Source organism: Meleagris gallopavo, chromosome 1, assembly GCF_000146605.3.
Source record: "Meleagris gallopavo isolate NT-WF06-2002-E0010 breed Aviagen turkey brand Nicholas breeding stock chromosome 1, Turkey_5.1, whole genome shotgun sequence".
NCBI lineage: Eukaryota > Metazoa > Chordata > Aves > Galliformes > Phasianidae > Meleagris > Meleagris gallopavo.
This window is the reverse complement of record NC_015011.2, coordinates 127,978,894-127,997,924: the sequence shown is the minus strand read 5'-3', so window position 1 is coordinate 127,997,924 and position 19,031 is coordinate 127,978,894. Positions and strand designations below refer to the sequence as shown.

The following is a 19,031-nucleotide window of genomic DNA, read 5'->3' as shown; positions in this document are numbered from 1 at the left end:
TCTTTTTTTTTTTTTACATTTTCTCCATATTTCTTCTGCTAGGCTGCTAGATAATTATGAGTGCATAACTTTTACATAATTAGACTTTTGGATTCCATTTTACAGAGCTGTGTGTTCTGCCTTCTCACTGCCAGAATTTCAGTAGCAGGCCTGTCACTGCTGGCTAGCAAAGATTTTTCAATACAGCCCTGACAGCCTGACTGGTCTCAAATTCAGAGTCACAGGAGGAGCTGCCTAAAAGATATTGAGTGTTTAAATGGACTGTCAAAGGAACTCCTCATTTTTTTTCCATTCCATAGAACTGAAAGCATAAATAGTAAAGCTTTTTCTGTAGGGTTTTCTTCATTTAGAAGTACTTGGTAATTACCCTATCTGATGTAGACTTCATGCAAAGGTAGAATTTGTGGATTAGAGTGATTTTTTTAACAGTAAAACCATTTGTAAATACAAATATAATAACATATGTTTATGCATGTGTCTGTTCTGGGGGTACCATCTGCCCAGGACATACACTTGCTAGGTGGCTTTTTATGAGAATTAAAATAATATCTATCATTATGTGCACACCCCAGCTGTAAAGGCATTCACTAGCTGATTTTAGAGCTTCTGAATACATGTAGTCTCTGTCTCCCTCATAATACATTAATCTTTTAGGTATAATTTAATGAAAGGCAATTGCTTGATTGCTGTTTGTCTCTATAGAATTCCTCAAGGATGTTAATCTGCAGTGTGATAATGAGCAAATATTTTTTAATGTCTGATATTAGTGTTCCACAGGGTAATACCACAAGAGGTGATTTCCAAGTAATATATTCCTGCTGAGCAACCAAAGGAGCAAGAGCCATAGAATTCACCAAATAGCTATGTTAAAGTGATTTGAGGTTTTATGTTATTGTTATGTTGTAGGGTTTTTGTTTGTTGTTTATTTTCTTTTTTCCTCTGAGCTAGAACTATAAACTGTACTTATAGTTCTATATACTATAGCTGTACTTTGCACTTTTGAAAAGCAAGGCTGACTTAGTACATATATTTGTGATATAGAACAGCTGTGGATGACTACACTAGAAGCAAAGAACATTTATTACTAGATTAGGTAAAACATTAAAAACCACTGATTCACTACCTCTGTGGACAAGATCATATAATAGTCCTGCTCAGACTTCCCCCAGAAAAATTTACAGTCAGTCAGGAGGGCCTATGGGATCTTGCAGTGTCAAATGAGCATGTCTTCTCTAAGCCACTCTTTCAGTATGAGTAATTCACTGACAATAATGACTGACTGCCATTTTTTTTAATGCCAAGTTACTTTTAGCTGGAACAGAAAATGTGTATCTAACTCCCTAGAGTTGCTTCTACTCTTAGAGAAATTGTATTGTGGTCCATGAAGATCTATCCTGAAGTTAGGGAGAAATTAAGAAAAAAAAAAAAAGAAAAGAAAGTTTTAAATAGCAATTTATCATTCCCCTTAACAAATGTACTTGGGTTGCTAGTTATATTTAAGCAAAGTGCCCATGCTGTTGAAGTGCAGCCTGTTCTGACAGCTATGATAACAAATTGTTCCAATGAGATGTAGAGCTAATAAAATCCCATTTCCAACACACTTTTCCCCAGATGATGCTCCAAATCCTAGGTCATGCTTATCAGACAACAGGGAACACAGTCTTATTTTGTCTGTGTGCACAGGGCTCAGCCAACCAGATAGCTGTAGCTGCTGCTGCTTCAAGAAACCCCTGAAAACTTCCTATCTTTGAGATTTTTGTCTCCGTTTTTTATATTTGATTGAAACTGGCCCATTTGTTCATATATCAGCAGGGAAGGAAATGACACACAAACAGACAGTAGAATAGCTGATTTCTTTGGAAATCCAACTAAAAGAAGCCCCCATAAAGGTCTCATTTTATTTCTCAGTAATGCCATACTCCTCATCCATAATTTTTAAGTAGAAAGACTGAGTTCGCCAATGCATTTTGTCATGTTTTGTGCTGCATTTATTTTTTATTTTTTTATTTTTCATTACAGAGCAGACATGAACACTGTTCTTCTGCTGATTCTCATTCCAGCTTAATTGAAGTTCTGATCTGATATAGATTGTTTATCCACAAATTTGGAAACTTCATCAAAGTGATTAAGTATATGCTTTTATTAAACAACTGAGTAGCCCTGCCGACTCCAGTTGCAGATACTTTAGGAGCTTTTTGAGTAGGACCTTGCTGAGGAAGTTCCAGAATATGTGGATAAAGACCTTGTACTTCCCCAAAGTGAAAGAAGGGATGAGCTGAAAATTATAGAAAATAAAAGCAAAGAAAAGGAAAAAAAGACCAATGTGTGATGAAAAGAGGAGTTTTGCAATGAAGGCAGCAGGGAATAATTACCCGCATGTTAGCTTCTTAGCTGATCTCAGATGAATTCTGAGGGTTTTGCCAAAGTGTGACAGCAAGTTAAAATCAGAGTGTGGAAAACCAGTTAGGCCCCTCACCAGCCTCCCTGCTCCTCTGATGCCCAACTTAGGGAAACCTGATCCACTTGTGAATTGGCTCATGCACCACTGAACTTTTCAGCCACGTACACTAAGATTAATCTAAATCAGAGACAGGAGCAACAACAGGAACATCAGAATGATTCAGATCTATGAGTTTTATTTTGTTTTATAACTGATGACTGCCAATCGTACACTATGATGGATTGCACTTTCACTGCTAAACATATATCCCATTGCCTTTAGTTTAAGTGCCTTGAAAGCCTAGCTGTCTTCAGTGGGTCTTCCTTTTTAAACTAACAGCAACATTAATCTCAGAGGAATGATTCACAGAGCAAAACACTACTCAGCATGAACAAGGTTGAGCATTAAGGGAAAGCTGATCCTATAAGGGAGTTAAACTTAGTTCCCTCTGTGATTAATCATCTGCCTCCCAGCTGCTGCTCTGATTCCTTTCAGTATTTTCCAAATGCAAACAAAGGCACAAATACACCTGGACCCCAAACTATCTCACTGCTTTCAAATATATTGGTCCTTGTGGACCATCTTATTGCAACGCTTGCACATCTAAAATTAGAGGAGGAAAAAAGAGAGTTAAGTAAATGAAAAATAAAATAGTACTCTTATTTCAAATTCCCACTCCCATTTTCCTTCTATTTGTAGTATAAGTTAGAAGAAAACTTCATGGATATTTTTAGATAAAAGAATCCAGTAGTGTTTTCTGGAAATCATTCCAGGGTTAAAGTATGGAGGAGAAGCTAGATGAAGACAGAAATTTGGCTATTACTGAAGGCTAAGAAGTAGGAAGTATAAAAAAATATACTGTGAGGCCTCGCAAAAAGTGAGGCAGAGTATCACAAGCAGCTCCACTGTTCAACATATTCATAAATGACCTGGAAAAGGAGATGAAATGAGGTGGAAAAATTGTGTTTGCTACTAAATTATTTAAGCTTGAAGAAAAAAAAATAGTGCAAAGAGTTCTGGAAAGATAGCATAACAGTCTTGGATGGACTGTTAATAATGTAGTGTGCATTAAAGTATCAGTTACCCCAAAGAGGAGAAAAAGAATGATTTCTTTGTGTTTCTTATAACGTGAGAGTTGAGGAATATGAAGTGAAATGATTGGAAGTTTTCAATAAACACATACCTTTACTTTCCCTTACATGCAATTTAATTTTTAAAGTCCCTTTCACAGGGGCTGAGGAGACAGAAAATATAAATGGTTCAAAAGATACTTAGCCATGCTTCTAAACACTGAGAAAAACAACAAAAAAAAAAACCATCAGAAGTTATTAAACATCAAAATAAACAGAAAAATTGCTAGATGTAGTGAACTGCTTATTCTGAATACAGAATTTGCCATACTGAATGAAGCTGTCCAAACTCAATGTTTGGGAAGTACAATTTATTAACACTCTTGTGTTTGAAGGGCAAAAGCATTTCTTTAATCTCTCAAATACCTAAAACTTGTAGCAAATATTTCAACCCTATCTTCAAGTACATTGTATTAGAGGTTTCATCAAGTATGAAATAAACCTGTCCTTTGTTATGGTCTGCAAAGCAAGCACTTTTCACGTCAGCATTCACAGTAACTTCCTTGTCATAATTTAGGCAGATGAGAGACCTTCGTTGTGCTGGGGTGTATTGTATGCCTCCGTTTCTAAACAAAATGCTTCTGTAGGGAGCATTACATGCTTTCTGTTAAATGGTATAGCAAACAGTTTTGGAAAAGGCCACTGTCATAGTCTTTCTAAGTCTAGAGAAACATCTTTGCTCACAGGGTTGCTTCTCCTCATTCTGATAAGATCACAGCCCTCATGCTTGTTTTTCTTGTACCAGAGAAAGCCACTTTGTTTCAGAAGGACTAAAATGTAAATGCTTGTCTTCTTTGCAGGTTCTCTTACTGTCTGACCTCTGTGATTCTCCACTCTCTCTTTCTTGATAGTTCTGTCGTTCTGCAATGGGAGCTAGAGCTGAATCCCGAGAGGTCCTCATGGAATATGATTCCTATTACATTGACAAACATTTCTTTGTCTACTCAGGGCCTTTTCTTTTTTTTTTCTCTCAGTGGAGAGACTTTGAGACTCTGAGGAAAAGTATTTTGTCTCATCCCGTGGCACTAGGTGAACCAAAACAAAATGCGCCATTAGAGATTTATGGCAGAGAATTATTATAGAATCCAGGAGCCTTTGAAACTCACCAGGTAATCGTTATTTGAAAGTCTTCATACTAATGTGCTTGTGAAGACGTAGTGTCAGAAAGATCAACATACAGATTTTATTACTCATGAACAGCGAAAGTGTTAGCTTTGTAAATATTATTTGCACACAAAACAGAAAGACAATAATATTATTTTTTTTCAGATGGAGGGGCTTGAAGGCTTACTTTTAACTAAAATAGGCATATTTAGATATTGATATAGTTAAGAGGCTTATTAGAGTTCAGTAGAGAAACCAAGCATTTCCAAAAATATGCCTAAATCTGTTCTAGGATACGCTTTAAATACAAAGGACAGCCTATAGAAGAGAAGTTAAAAAGGCCAGGTAGAGAGCTGAACACACAGTTAAGGGGTAAATATAAATTTGTTTGATATAATATGGAAGACAACAGTACAGCATATAATACATTGTAATGATAAGCCTTATAAGAAATATTGGTCTTACTGTTGGCACTCACTGAATTCTGTTCATTTTTGATAACCTATAGCACAAGTGTGATTCAACACTAAAATCAGTCACTGAGTTTAGTGTTATAGGAAGAAATCCGGCTAAATAGTACACAAAGTTTCAGTTGTAAATGAACTGTGTAACCAACAAGATCTATGCTCTTTTGGTGTTGCAATGACATCCCTCAGACTCGCTGTGGTAAAAGTTCCTGCTGACTTGTAGCAAGTGGCTAGAGACAGACTGCTCTCCATTTTTTTCACAAGAAGCTTTTTTATTGTATGAATTATTATCCAATTTTATTGTATGACTTTTGTGACTCCTTTTGAGGCCTGGAGTTGTTGATTTTGGTGGTCTGCTGCTCTTAGGATGCTGCATCTTCTGTGTTTAATCACTGTGGTAAGCACTTTTATCTTTTGGCTTAATTGCTCTGTTAGCTTTAAAAAAAAAATGATTACAGTGATTACTAGTTTCATCTGCATGCAGTGACGGAACATTCTTTTGGTCTTTCAAACTGCAGATGACTTCCCCTCCAATGTCTGGGTTAGTCTTTAAACTTTTCCTGCAAAAACATGCAATGCACACTCTGCATATGTAAGTCCTAGACTTCAAAACTTCCAAAAGCTTCCTGCGAATTGTTAGCCTTTTTTACAGTTAATTCTCATCTTTCCAATATGTTTGATCACCAGTGACACTTTATCATCGATAAAGTATGTATACTCCTGCTGTCTTGAATTTCCATTGCAAGAACTGAGGGAGTGTAGCTTGGATAGATGAGGGAATGGAGTAGAGAGACAGACCAGTTCAAACATTGCAAGAGCAGAAATAATGAGATGCAACCATGACAATGCTTTCAGAACATCCTTGAGAGTATGGTGACTTGCTGCAAGATTTTATAACTACTGTGGGAAGGTGAGATTCATTCACTAATTTGCTATTAATTATTCACTGAGTTCTCATCCTTACCTATAAGGAAACTGAGCTAAACTTAGTGACCTTTGGAACAATTTCATTAATGACTAACTGCTTTGCAAAATAGTTTCAGACCTGATTTACTGAAGTAATATTCTCTGTTCTGTTTAAAGAGTGTCTCTGAAGTCTCTTTTTAATAAAAGGGTTACAGAGCTCTTGAAGATAAAACCAGAATGTGCAGTATGTGAAGAACTTTCAAAGGGAGTACTTAGGGTAATAGCATCATACAATTGCATTTATAGGATGCTGTCAGACAAGTGCAGTGGTTTTCACAAGATTTTCACATAGGATCTTTCTTGGGAAAGAGGAAAACCTGTCATTCATAGATAGGGTTAGTCCACAGAGTTGGAAGCTCTTCTTCAAAGAGTGTATGCAGTTGTAGTGGGTGCATTTCCATGAATTACTTCCCCAATATTATGGACTAGATATGTTTTAAAATAAGTGTACCCCACAAATTCAAATACACAAGATAACAAGTGAATCTGGTACTTAACAAAACAGTTACAAGGCATAAAGGTGCATTTTGTCATCTCTTTTACCACCCTGCAAAGTTAAATTGACATGTAAATTAAGACTGTTATTTATAAGAATCAGCAAAATCCTAGATTAGTGGATCATACCCAACTGAAGCCTTTCTGCTCTGTCTTATTCCAGTTTTGTGTTGCTGTAAGGTAATTAAAATTAGGGGTAAATTGGCCTTAAAGTGGAAACATCAGAATAGCCGTATGATTGTGGCCCCAAATAGATTTCTGGGAGTAAAATTTCTGTACTTATACATATTTTTTCTGAAATTGTACAGCCTAAGTCTGCTTAATAATGACACTAAGTTCAGCTAGATACCTCGCAGACAGTAATACCAACATGTTTACAAGACATGAAATATTTAACAAATGAGACCACTGTACCACTAAATACTGAAGATAACAAGGTAAATAGTTCCTGAGTTATTATTAGAGCTTTTGTTTATGTAGCTGATGTTTTGCCACCATGTTTTTCTGTTACCATGGCAACAGTGCCCAACTGTGAGAGCAGTATAAGGTATTGTTACTTCAGCAAACACAAAATCTGGTCAGATGGTGGCATGGCGGCTGGCACACCAGGGCACTCCATTGAGTGGCACAGCCTGAACATCCCTCCGGGGGGAGGGAGGGTGACACAAACCAGCAGTCCTTGCCTTTGCTGCAATTACATCATGTCTCTTATGAAGCTGGAATTATCCCCAAGATGTTTTCTTCATGATAGAAAGGTTTCACTGCAAGCGATAGACAGGAAAAATTACTTCTTTAAAAAGTCATAACTTTCATTAGCTTTGCCCGTTGCAAATTTTTGTCATTTTAGTACTCAAGCAGTGAATGCCTCCCAAGAGCAGAAAAAGATATTACAAAAAGGCAGTGGTCTGGGTACTTATGAAAGGCAGAGAGATGTTTGCTTAACCTCAGTAATGAAGCTGGTACAAATGCCCAAGATTTGCTGGCAGAAGAGAAATGCTGTGTTTCACATTTATCTGCAGCAAACTGCATTGTCAGAACAGACAGATGCAGAAAAAATAGAGTACGACATTCTAGCAGGTTATGATTTATTTTATTTTTTCACTGAATTGCCTGACAAAAGAAAGATTGGCTTATACAAGAAGTTCCTAAGTTACATCTAGCCAAGTCATCCTCCTTTACAGAATGGAAGCAAAGAGCAGCTAAATCCCAGTGTGAGTGAAAAGTTCAGAAGTATTTTGGCAGGCTACTGTTGAATCCATTGGATTGAGATTCTTGATCCTGCATAATTTCGGTGCTCACATCACTAAACCATGGGATATTTTTCTTTAGAAAGCACTTTTATTTGTCATAAATAAAATAAAATACAGAGGGAATGCTAATGCTTTATGAAGTACCTACATACACCCACAAAGATAGAATGTTAAGGCTAGTATGTAATAAGGATTTACATAATAAATAATGCATAAGTTGTTAGTCTATCAGCAGTTATGTATTAAATAGGGTTTTCTGAAGTCAGTTGGAGGCTTTTTAAAAGCGAAGTTTTGAATGAAGCAGATAAAATAACAAATCTGACCTGAGAAAAGGTTACAATTTCAAAGATGTAATCCCCAGGAGCAGAACAAAAATTCGGACATTCTTGTAAAATAAGGCTAATTTTAAATGTAAAATTGACGAAGACTTAAGGAATTTTTGATTCCTTAGTACACATATAATACTAGGAAGGATTGTCATGTAATCCTCTAAACATTTGCAAGCATAAATCAACTTGATTTTTTTTCAGGAAATCTTTGCTACTTCCAGGTCACACTTCCTATAACCAAACAAATCAATTCATTTTTCAACACTGAGTATTTATTTCTTCTGTGACTGTAATAGTAGATACTAAATTTTTGTCAGAATTTTTCCTTAAGAATTTTTTCTTCATAAGCTTCTTGACAGAAATAAGCATATACTAAAATAAATAAATGGTAATTGCACCCTGTTCAATAGGGAGAGTTACTACAGTGCTCTTCTTTGGTAACTCTGTTGTCCAGTAGTATGAGTGGCTGTTTGAAGTAGGTGATTGACTCCCTAAAGGTGGAAGAAGATTCAGAGCAGGAAATTCTATGCTGAATCTTAAGTCTCAGAGATTTACTGTTTATGACATATAGATGATATTATATAGATTGGCCATAAAATATGATGTACAAAGGCTTTGGACTATCTTTCTGAATAGTTTGTGCTCTAGAATTACAGCTTTGTTTTCCCTGTTTCTAGTGCTGTGCTGTATTTAGCAATTCATATGTGGACAAACATAAGAATGTACACAGTCTACTGTTCTAGCTCTGCAGCCCATTTCTAGCAGTAGCCAAGTGCAAATGCTCAGTGCAAATGAAATTTTATAATATTCCTTCCTCTGTGCATTCTCCTGTCCTCTGCCTTCTGTACTAGGACATCTTGAGCTAAAGATGATATCCTTGTATTTAATAGCTTCAATATATTTTACTTCCATACTTTTTCTTGTTGCTTTTTAAACTGTATGTAACCTTTTAGAATCTACAACATCCCAGGCCAATGGATTTCATCATTATACTATATTTTGTGGAACAAATACCACCTTCTTTTTTTTTTTTTTTTTTGTTAATTGTCAATTACTAGTTCAATTTTAGAGCTCCTTATATATGTGTGTAAGATCTATGTGTAGGATGGCAATCAGATAAACAATCAGCAGTCACTCCAGCTGCTCTTAGAAAATACTTTGAGACCTTGCTGAATCTCACTGATGACTGAGTGCTTGAAGATGCTGTTGAAAAAGGGCATCTTGATTCTGTCAACACGTGTAAAGGAGCCTTTACCTATCACTTAGGGAAAAATGAGTCATGATGCAAAAGCACTGCAGCCCTGGTTCTTCCTGAAACAGAACTATTAGAAGGGTAAGACAGCACAGACAGTTAACTGCTGAAGATAACTGCATTCAGACAATCCAGAAATACAACGGTTTAGACAAATATTCTCTTGTGAGTATTGTTGAGATTTTTTTAATCTGAGTGTCTGCCCTTCTAATTGCAGTTGAAGTGAATACACTAAATATTTAAGCTAATAATCCGACTTCCTTATGCTTCCCTGTTTCAGGTCTGGTAATAAACAGGAGAGAGTGATATGGGCAGATGTGTGTAGGAATGTCTTCTGCTCCCTCAGTATGATTCTCCATTAGATATCTCTTAGTATCTTTGGAGATCAGTTATAAGTTGACAAGAGATTTCATGAAGAGTGTTGTTACTCAACCTATATCCCCGTTCCTATGGTCTTGGTTATCACTGGCTCTCTGAGATTCAGGGCTGTTCCCATTTTGGCTGGAAAAGACCTAATTTTCTTCATAGTGGCTGGAATGGTGTGGATTTAGGAGAATATATTTTTGGTAATACACTGATGTTTCAGTTGTTGCTCAGCAACAAAGTCAGGGACTTTATCCAATGGGATACTCCATAGCATATGACCTTGTGTGGAACTGTAAAACTGAGGGGGCAGTTGCTCCTCAGGGACTGACTGAGCATCGGTCAGCAGGAGGTGAGCAATTGTATTGTGCATCATTTGTTTTCTTTATTATTTTATTGTAATAATAATAATTATTATTTATCCCTTCCTTTTCTTTCCTATTATACTGTCTTTATCTCAGCCAATGTACCCTACCATTTTTCCAGTTTTCTCCCCTGTCCTGCAGTGAGAGAAGGAGCGAATGGCTATGTGGTGCTGAGCTGTCTTCTGAGTTAAACCATGATAAGGCCCAACAGCACATCTTACAGGACTTGCTTGCAGTTTAATTCCAGTTCAGTGCCTTGCACTGGTAGGCACAGACAGCAGTTTCCCCTGACAGAGACTTCATTGGTCTTCCTCATAGCTTAAGGGAATGTGGGAAGCCCTTTCAAATGCAGAAAGCACATTATTTAAACCTATTCTGAATCTGATGCTACATTGCAAGTTTAAGGGATTAGATCCATAGGTTGGGTACAGACTGATTCAGTCTCAGCTCTGCAGAGAAGGGCCTGGGTATCTTTGTGGACAGCAAATTGAGCAAGTTCTCATTGCACTCATGTTAACTTCACACTGGTCTATATTAAGAAAAGCACAGACAACAGATTTTTTTTAAAAGTCATTATTCCCTCATCTTCCTTACCGGTGAGGCCAGTTCTGAGCGCTTCAGTACAAGGCAAATGTTATCAAACTGGAACACTCCACCTGAGGGCCATTCAAGTGGTTGGGGAGAGACTGAGAGAGCCATGTTCATTGAGCAGGGAAAAGGGAAGGGTAAGGGGGAATGCAGCAGAAGGATGGAAAGCAACGGTTACAGGTTACAGCAGAGGAAATCCTGGGTAGGCATAAGTTAAAAAATAAAATACATCAGAGTAGCTAAATTTGGGAACAAGTGCCCGGAGAGGATGTGGAATCACCATCCTTGGAGATTTTAAAAACTCACTTGGACGTAACCTGATCTGGCTTTGAAGTTGCCCCAGCTTTGAATGGGAGCTTGAACTGAAGGACTTCCAGAGGTCCCTTCTAATATTATTTTTTGTATGTTTCTATGAATATCACTTCTTTGAAGTCACAATTTCTTCTCACCATTGTATGGCCTGCGGTCAGGTTGCTCTATTAATATTTAAAGAAGTTAAATAAAAGAGAAGTACTCTTTAACACTTAAGTATCTCACCGCAGTTAATGTGAGCTGAGGGAAAATCTCAGGATATCCTAGGTAAGGAATCTCACCAACAATATGGAAGACTTTTCAATATAAATATGGTACTCCTTTTAGTAAAAGTTTAGTGTTTGTTTGTTCATTGGTACGGTTTTCATTTGGTGGTTGTGATGGTTTTCTATTAATTGGCTTCCAGTATTCTATAATAATATGACAAAGGAGAAAAGCAGTTGCAAGTAGAGCTCATGAAGTGAAAAGCAAGTAGCATACTCATTTTCTCTGTGTCTTCATCTGAAATAAAGTCCTACCATCTCAAGAAGTTTTACTTTTTTTCTTGGCAATGATTTTGAATACAAGTGTAAGAGAAAATAAGGTTTCTTCACAAGCAGTGTGCCTTCACTATGGCTTTCAATTTGTGAAGAAATACAGGAATCCATAATAAAAATGACATCTCTGTTGTCAAATAAAGTTGGGAGTATGATATGGTTCCTCAAAGGTAGAAAGCTCAAAGAAAAACCATCTTCTTGTGTGTAGTTCATGTTAAAAGTGTTATTAACGTACAGGTATGAGTGCCCTGAAACTGTTGACCAATCTCTGGCAGGATTGCTAGATTAGCAATGTACTGGATTCTTCATACCATTAATGTAATGGACTTATAGCAGGATTTTGGCTTGAGAAATGATCAAATAAATACAATGCAAGAGGCTGTCAGATGTACTACAATGGAAATAGCACACAATTTTCAAATTAAGATATATTTTCTTTCTCTTTCAGAGCTTGCAATTTCATCTTGGCATCAGAGCCAAAATATTTCTTTCCTGCCTTCCTTATTCTCTCCATAAATGCTTATTCTCCAATAATTCTGTTTTTCAGTATGATTGAGAAATGGAGCTGGAAACTGCAACATTATTCTGCTGCTCATGGTAGAAAATCCAGCTGTCTTTTCTTTCTGTGTGAACTTTTCTATGCTCACACAGAACATGAATTATTAAAAAGTTATTTTTCAGCAAAGCCAATAGAAATGAGTTTGAATTCTCATGAGGACCATACCTGTTAAAGCAATACAGGGCTTTCCTCATCTGATCTTTTTTTACACAATAGCATCAGACACTGAAACTAGTGAAAAGTGCTTCTTGTCCCTTTTTAATGTATGATAGTGCTGTCAGAGGTTACCGCATTCTCCATGCAGGTGGAAATTCAGATTTTGCCTTAGATGAAGTTCATTTACGAGGAAAGGACTCTGCAGCTTATTATATAATGACTCTGGATGCTTTGAAGACTATTGCTTCTTAAAATCAGTGTACTGACCCACATCCAAACCTCCACAGTCTTTGGATTGACTGTTCAAGCTTCCATTTTCATTTTGAACTCACATTTTTACTGAAGAAGCTCAGTTCATGTGAAAGAGCAAGCTTTCTTTCAACTCATATATTCCCTTTTCAAAGCACAGCTGAAAGAGCGCGTTTTCCATTTGACTGCTACGAAAAACACTGCCATGACAACATTTCTGCATCATGACTTTCCCTTCTCTCACAAAGCACACACATTTCAATGAATACCTGAGTGTTCTTAACGAAAACTCTTAGCGAGTATGTAAGTCTTTAATGGAGGTGGCTTGTCACCTGAAACACTTGCTGAGAGATGGCAGACAATAACTGAAAACTGCTGGAAGTTGGTTGAGTGGACTGACCCAAAAATTCTGCAGAAGCAAAAAAATCCAGTCTTTTATAAATTTTGTGAAGAAAGTTTGGACTGTAATTAACTGTTATCTGTAAGACACTTCATCTGAGATTTTTATTTCTCTCAGTATAACAGTCTAAAATAGTGAAGTAGTAACTGTCTAAAATAGCGAAGTAATAAATGCAGTCATAGATCATAGATCAATAAGTTACACAAGACATTTTGTGTAACTTATTGGTAGATTTCATAAAATTCAGCTCAGGTTTAGCTTGGATGTTGATGTAAGATGATGATTTAGCATGTATTTATGTTTTGTATGTGAATTTCCTGTTCTCCATCATTTGGGCTTATAACAAAAATGATTGCATGTTATCAGGTAGCACTTTGCTTAATATTTTGTCAACCTAGGTCATGTTCACCAAGAAGGGCAACGCAAGCAGGAAATTACTACTTTTAATCTTTCTTTGACAGCTTGCTTACCGAAATAGGGACATTTAGACTGATTAGTAGCTTAGCATAAGCTCAGTTGATTCCAGTGCTAAAATTGGGTGAATGTTTATACTGATCAAAAAGCAATTATTCTGATCAGTTTAACTTTCCTAGATGTCAGTTCATCGCTATGCTCCAATAAAATGTGATCTGTAAAGTAATGTTCATCAGAAATATATCATAGTTCAGCAGTTTTAATATACATGATACTTCTAAGCTCTAGATGCCTGATAGTACTCAATAATTTGAAGTGTCAAAAACTACATCTGGCCTATAGATGGGTTTACAGATTCTGTAGCATTTGCCACAGGCAGAACTGTGGTTCTCCACAGTTACCTTCTCTGAATGCAGTGTATCTGTAGTATGAATGAAAGCTGGATTGACTACTTGAACTGACATAAAGCAGAAAAAAATTAATTTAACTGAGTGAACAAGAAACCATTCTCTACTCCACCAAGCAATGCTCTATTGTACTATCTATAATTTAAGTCTAATTTAAAATCAGATTGTCTTTCATCAGTGTGAACTTCCAACCACATCTTTCTTTTCCTAACTCTTCTTTCTCTTTTTTATTCTCTGCAGACTAAAATATGATATTCTGCTTCCTGGCAGTAAAGGTGATGAATGTTTCTCTAGTTTAACATTCCAGTTCTGCACATTGTAACAGAGTATTTAACCATAACAGATTGGATATTATACAAACATCAGTTAGTTAGTTTTGAGAGAAATTACAGGTATTTCTGATCAAAAGGTAGGCTAATTGTCTTAAAGAAAGAAATATAATGCAGTACTGAAACTGTATATAATACTATATCTATACAGTAGTAGATGGTTGGAAGGATGGATGGCAGAATAGATGGATGGACTTCATTGGGTGAAGTAATACCTTCCACACTGCAAATGTCATTTCTTCCTAACCATTGTACATCTTTATAATGGCTATGATATGTAAAGACAAGTGATTGTAAGCAGGATTACTGAAATAGAGCATTAAATGATATATTGCAGAGCTGAAAGGATTTGTACTATATACAGATCGTTCTTCTTTGGCTTTTCTATTAAAATCAGACATAGTGGTAACTAAAAGAAGTAGTTGCAGGCAGATTGTTTGTTAGCAAAATAAACAGTGAGGGAATAAGGACAGCAGGAACAAAGAGATAACAGAAAATCAACTGCAAAGGTGAAAAAGAACATGTACCTTCTGTACCTTCTGTTTTCCTGCTAATTAAAAACAGAAACAAGAAACACTTTAAATGTACCACTAGAATTCCACTATTGTATGTGGAATTCTCAGACCAGAAAAGCCAAAAAGAAATACATATGATGGTTAACATCTGATGGGACTTTAGGTCTTTCATCCCATTGCTATTGGACTGTCTGGCAATGCAATACTGAACTAGTAGGTGTCTATATACTGTTGGATTGTTTTGCTCCTTGTTTTGCTCCATAGCCCTGATTTTTCCGCCAGCCTATATTTGCAAACATCAGTCTTGCCTTTGGAATTCTGTCTGGAGTAGACAAAGTTGCTATAGAAGTGCAAAAAATCCAACAAAAATCCTAGGTGATTATTTGCTCTAGGGTCTTTTATTCCTGCCAGCAATACTGAACATCAGGAAGCCCACACCTGTAGAACAGATTACACTCCCTGACACCAAAACAAGATCTTTTTACCAGCACTGATGTACGTAAATGTTCTGAATTGCTTTGTATTCAGAGCCATGTCCCATTATGGGAGTTCAAAGCACAGTTAGATCTAGCATGAAAATAAAATGACTAATGTATTTTAAACATGCAATTTTTTTTTACCATCATTGAATTTTTGGACTCTGAGAATCCATTACACCTACTCATAGGCATTCCCATGATGTCTCATAAGTGGAGGAAGTGCACCTCCAGAATGTGATTCACTTGATGCACATAAGAAAAGTAAGGATGTGCTGAATCACCTTCTAAAGGCACACACACAAAGACTGTCTCAGTTGATTAGCTGAAAAATTTCTCTTGTTTTGGATACCTAAAGAGGGGAAGATTAATCTGAATAAGATTATAGTGGGTGATACTAGAATTTGCACTGTCAAATTGCACTGTTTTCTTACCCATTTTTTAAAGGCAGGAGTAGCTAATTCAGTATAAGAATTCCTTTCTGAAGATCATATTCTGATAGCAGACCCATTGACCAACATCAGAGTTATTTTTTCTCCTCTCTGCGATGTATATATGGTCTAAACATGACCTACCTAGTGTACATTTTTATTTCTTTCTGAAAAGATGAGCTTGCAATGAATGGTCACCAGCAGAGAGGCTAAGATGCCTTCAGTTTTAGTAAAACTGTGTAAACACAAAAAAATAGAAAATGCTTTTGGCGACTTTTTTTTTCCTACAATGTAGTAAAACTATGCAAAAAATGAAGTTTTGCTTGAAAATATTCCTTTAAAGTCTGATTTGAAATCTCATTTTAATAAAATTGAAAAACATTCTGGTTATAACAAATGACTGTTATAACTAACTCCCATATTGTCTGACACAACCAGCTACATGAGATGACCAAAGCTGGCAATGTAAGGACCTGTCCCTTATACTTTACCCTGCTTTGGGCTGGAGGAAACTGTTGTTGCCTTTGGCTATTGACACTTTGGTAAATTCTGTACCTTTGAGGACTTTTAGCATAGGCAGGTTCCAGGTTACATGTACAATCATTGTGTTATTAAAAAATATTTTCCTGTGATACAGAAAATTCAGTATCTACATTAAAATAGCTATGTTACTTGCTTTTAGTTAAAGATTCTAAATATCTTCCTAGGGCTTCCCCAAAAGAAATCCACGTACTCTGAACCATCCATGATATTCTCATGATATTCTGCAGCATCTATGAAAACACATATCTTCTTAGATTAAAACATGCTCATTTCTCCTGCTCTCCAGTGAGATGAGAAGGTGAAATCCATAATCCTTAAATATGAAATTTAATGCTCCTTTCTTTTTATTTTGATTGCTACTTAGCTTTAAAAGATTTGCACATTATAATGAGTAAAAGCTGAGATTTCTTTTCAGTTTTCACCCAGACCAATTCCAGATAAGTTTCAGAAAAAATTATCGCTCACCAAACGAAAGATCAGGAAGCTTTGATGATCCTGAAGGCTAGATCTTATCAGTCCTTCTGCAAGTAAAAGAAAGAGCCTGCCACATTAGAGCAGACCATGTCAGGGCAAAATAAAGAAGCTCTTACTTCTCGATGGGCTAACTGCCACATGCCACAATGTGCAAGTACTGAAAAAGGGGAGAAGAGCAGAACTCTGAAGAGTAAGAATGTTGAAAGAGGTTGTCTGATACTAGTGAGACAAGCAGACCACATCTTTCAGCAATGTGCAGCAGGAAGCTCATATCTACAAATGCTTGGAAGACCCCCTCTGCAGTTAGAGGAGCCCCTTATGGGCCAGGCATCTGTGGTATGATTGACTCACCTAGTACATAACCTGCAATACAATAAACTTCAGACTTACATATGAAGCATGTTAATCTATAGTTAATGTATATGTTAATCTATAATCCTCTCTGTGTTTCCAGTTGTTCTTTCAAGTTGCAAATGCAAATAGAGTACATAACACATAATGTCTATAGTCATGATAATCTTGCTGTCTAGTGGTGTGTGTATCTTCCACGGTCACCTGAAGTCCAGTACAACAAACAATTCATCATTTGACACCTATCATTATCATAGTACCACTGATATAGCTTTTGTAGCTTACCACATTCTGGAAAGAAGAAACCATTGCTCCGTAATAACAATGAAAAAGGAACCTCATCTGCACAAGAGTGTTAATGTGCAGGATGCACGCATGGAAACTGGGACCAGTCCCAAGAACTGGTGAAACTAAAAGCTATAGAAAACTTGGAAACTTTGTGTGCCTGGCATGTATTTGATGAAGTACCTCTGTCCTTGGTTAAATACTGAATAAAATATGAAGCTAAAGGTGCTCATAGTTTGAAGGAAGCAGTTTCATAGCCTTACAATGAGTGACAGCTCTTTTTTTTACTTGCTGTTTTCAGGCTTCTTTTAGGGATGTCATTGCATGTCAGAAAAGTATTAGAGTGTAAATCCTTGGGTAATTCTGTTGTGGTGCCGGTTATTATCAGTCTTCAGGATATTTAGCCCAGGAAATGATTTGAAGCAATTGCAAAGCAAGAAATATTCTAGATACACCTCTGGGAACATTTGGTTTTAGGTGAAAAATGGAAAGATACATAAACTTCTAGAATATTTTTGAATCTAATACTCTATAGATGGTTTTTGCATTAAAAAAAAAAAGTTTATCGTTGCAAAATAAATCTTGTTGGAATATTTGGGGGTCAGGACTCGGAAGATTTGCAGAACATTGGACTGGAAATGTACAGAAGTCGTCAGCTCCCTTTAAAGTGCACTGTTCAATGTGCTACATAACTGATTTTTGTGACTTGTTGAGACCAAATTATATACATATTTAAATAAAAAGAAATGGTATATGTATCTTTATGGCATAGGGTTATGGATCTATCTCCGAAAGCTTGCTGGGTTGAGAGATGTGTACCTAAGTACATGCAACTACTCAGCTCTCCTATTCAAGTTGTTATGTCTGCTCCAAATGTTGCCATCTGATTTTGTTTCAGAGTTCACTTGGGATCCAGAGGATCCCCTTTTCAGTGCTAAGCTGAAACTTGAAGAAGAGATTCCATGAAGTTTGAGTAATCATTTTTGTATTGCTGCTTTTCTCTTCGTATAAGTCCTGTACCTGAGTTTCTCAAGCCGCCTAGAAAGCTACTTGATATGGATTCTGGACTGTCAATTTGGAAGTGCCCTTTCATAATTACTTATTTCTTGCTAACAATTGATTCCCCACATTTTTTCTCCTGTAGCAGGTGTCATCTTACAAAAGCCTCTGCAGCAGTTTGTGAAAAAAAGTGGAATATTCTGGGAGTTGTAGTCTTTCAAACAGAGCTTTGCAAGGACATACCTGTATTGGAACACTACAGCTCCCTGAACTTCCTCGCAGCACTGCCTGGGAAGCGTCCTGCAACGCCACTAGTTGGGGTAGCACTCAAGGACTTCCAGCACCTTGCGTCTGTGTATGGGAGCAGCTGGGAGCCAGGACGGACACCTGTGAACCAGTACATGTTTAGGCTTGGGGACAGATAAAGAAGATAAGTTTGGTATGAGGTGACTTTGTTATTAGAAACATTTCATAACTGAAAAACGTTCATCCTGATTTAATCCTATGCCACAGAGGTCTGCAGGAGCATAACCACTTGAACACCCTCCAAACACCTATATTTTAGTCAAATCACGTTGCCCTTAGCCACTTTTAGAATTTTCTTTGATCTCAGTAGATACTGGTTCTGGGAACAGGCTGTCTCTCTGCAGTTCCTGAAGAGAAGAAAGAATCTGTGGTGACTGCTGCATTCCCATCCACAACAGTTCTACTGCTTAAAAACTTTCTAAATCTCTGAGCACTCTCTTTCTTTTCTTTCTTTCTTTCCTTCCTTTCTTTCTTTCTTTCTTTCTTTCTTTCTTTCTTTCTTTCTTTCTTTCTTTCTTTCTTTCTTTCTTTCTTTCTTTC

The 19,031-nt window shown here is 36.8% G+C and overlaps 1 protein-coding gene and 1 long non-coding RNA gene across 2 annotated transcripts in view; one reads left to right on the top strand and one right to left on the bottom strand.

The window, feature by feature from the left end:
* LOC100550732 (gamma-aminobutyric acid receptor subunit gamma-3) overlaps positions 1–19,031 on the top strand; it is a 302,767-nt gene that overhangs the window by 212,157 nt on the left and 71,579 nt on the right.
* LOC109370972 lies at positions 5,452–8,394 on the bottom strand. The gene is made up of 3 exons (XR_002121574.2): positions 7,017–8,394; positions 6,732–6,775; positions 5,452–5,576 (listed from the first exon to the last, which is right to left on the bottom strand). It is a non-coding gene; the product is annotated as an uncharacterized LOC109370972 (long non-coding RNA).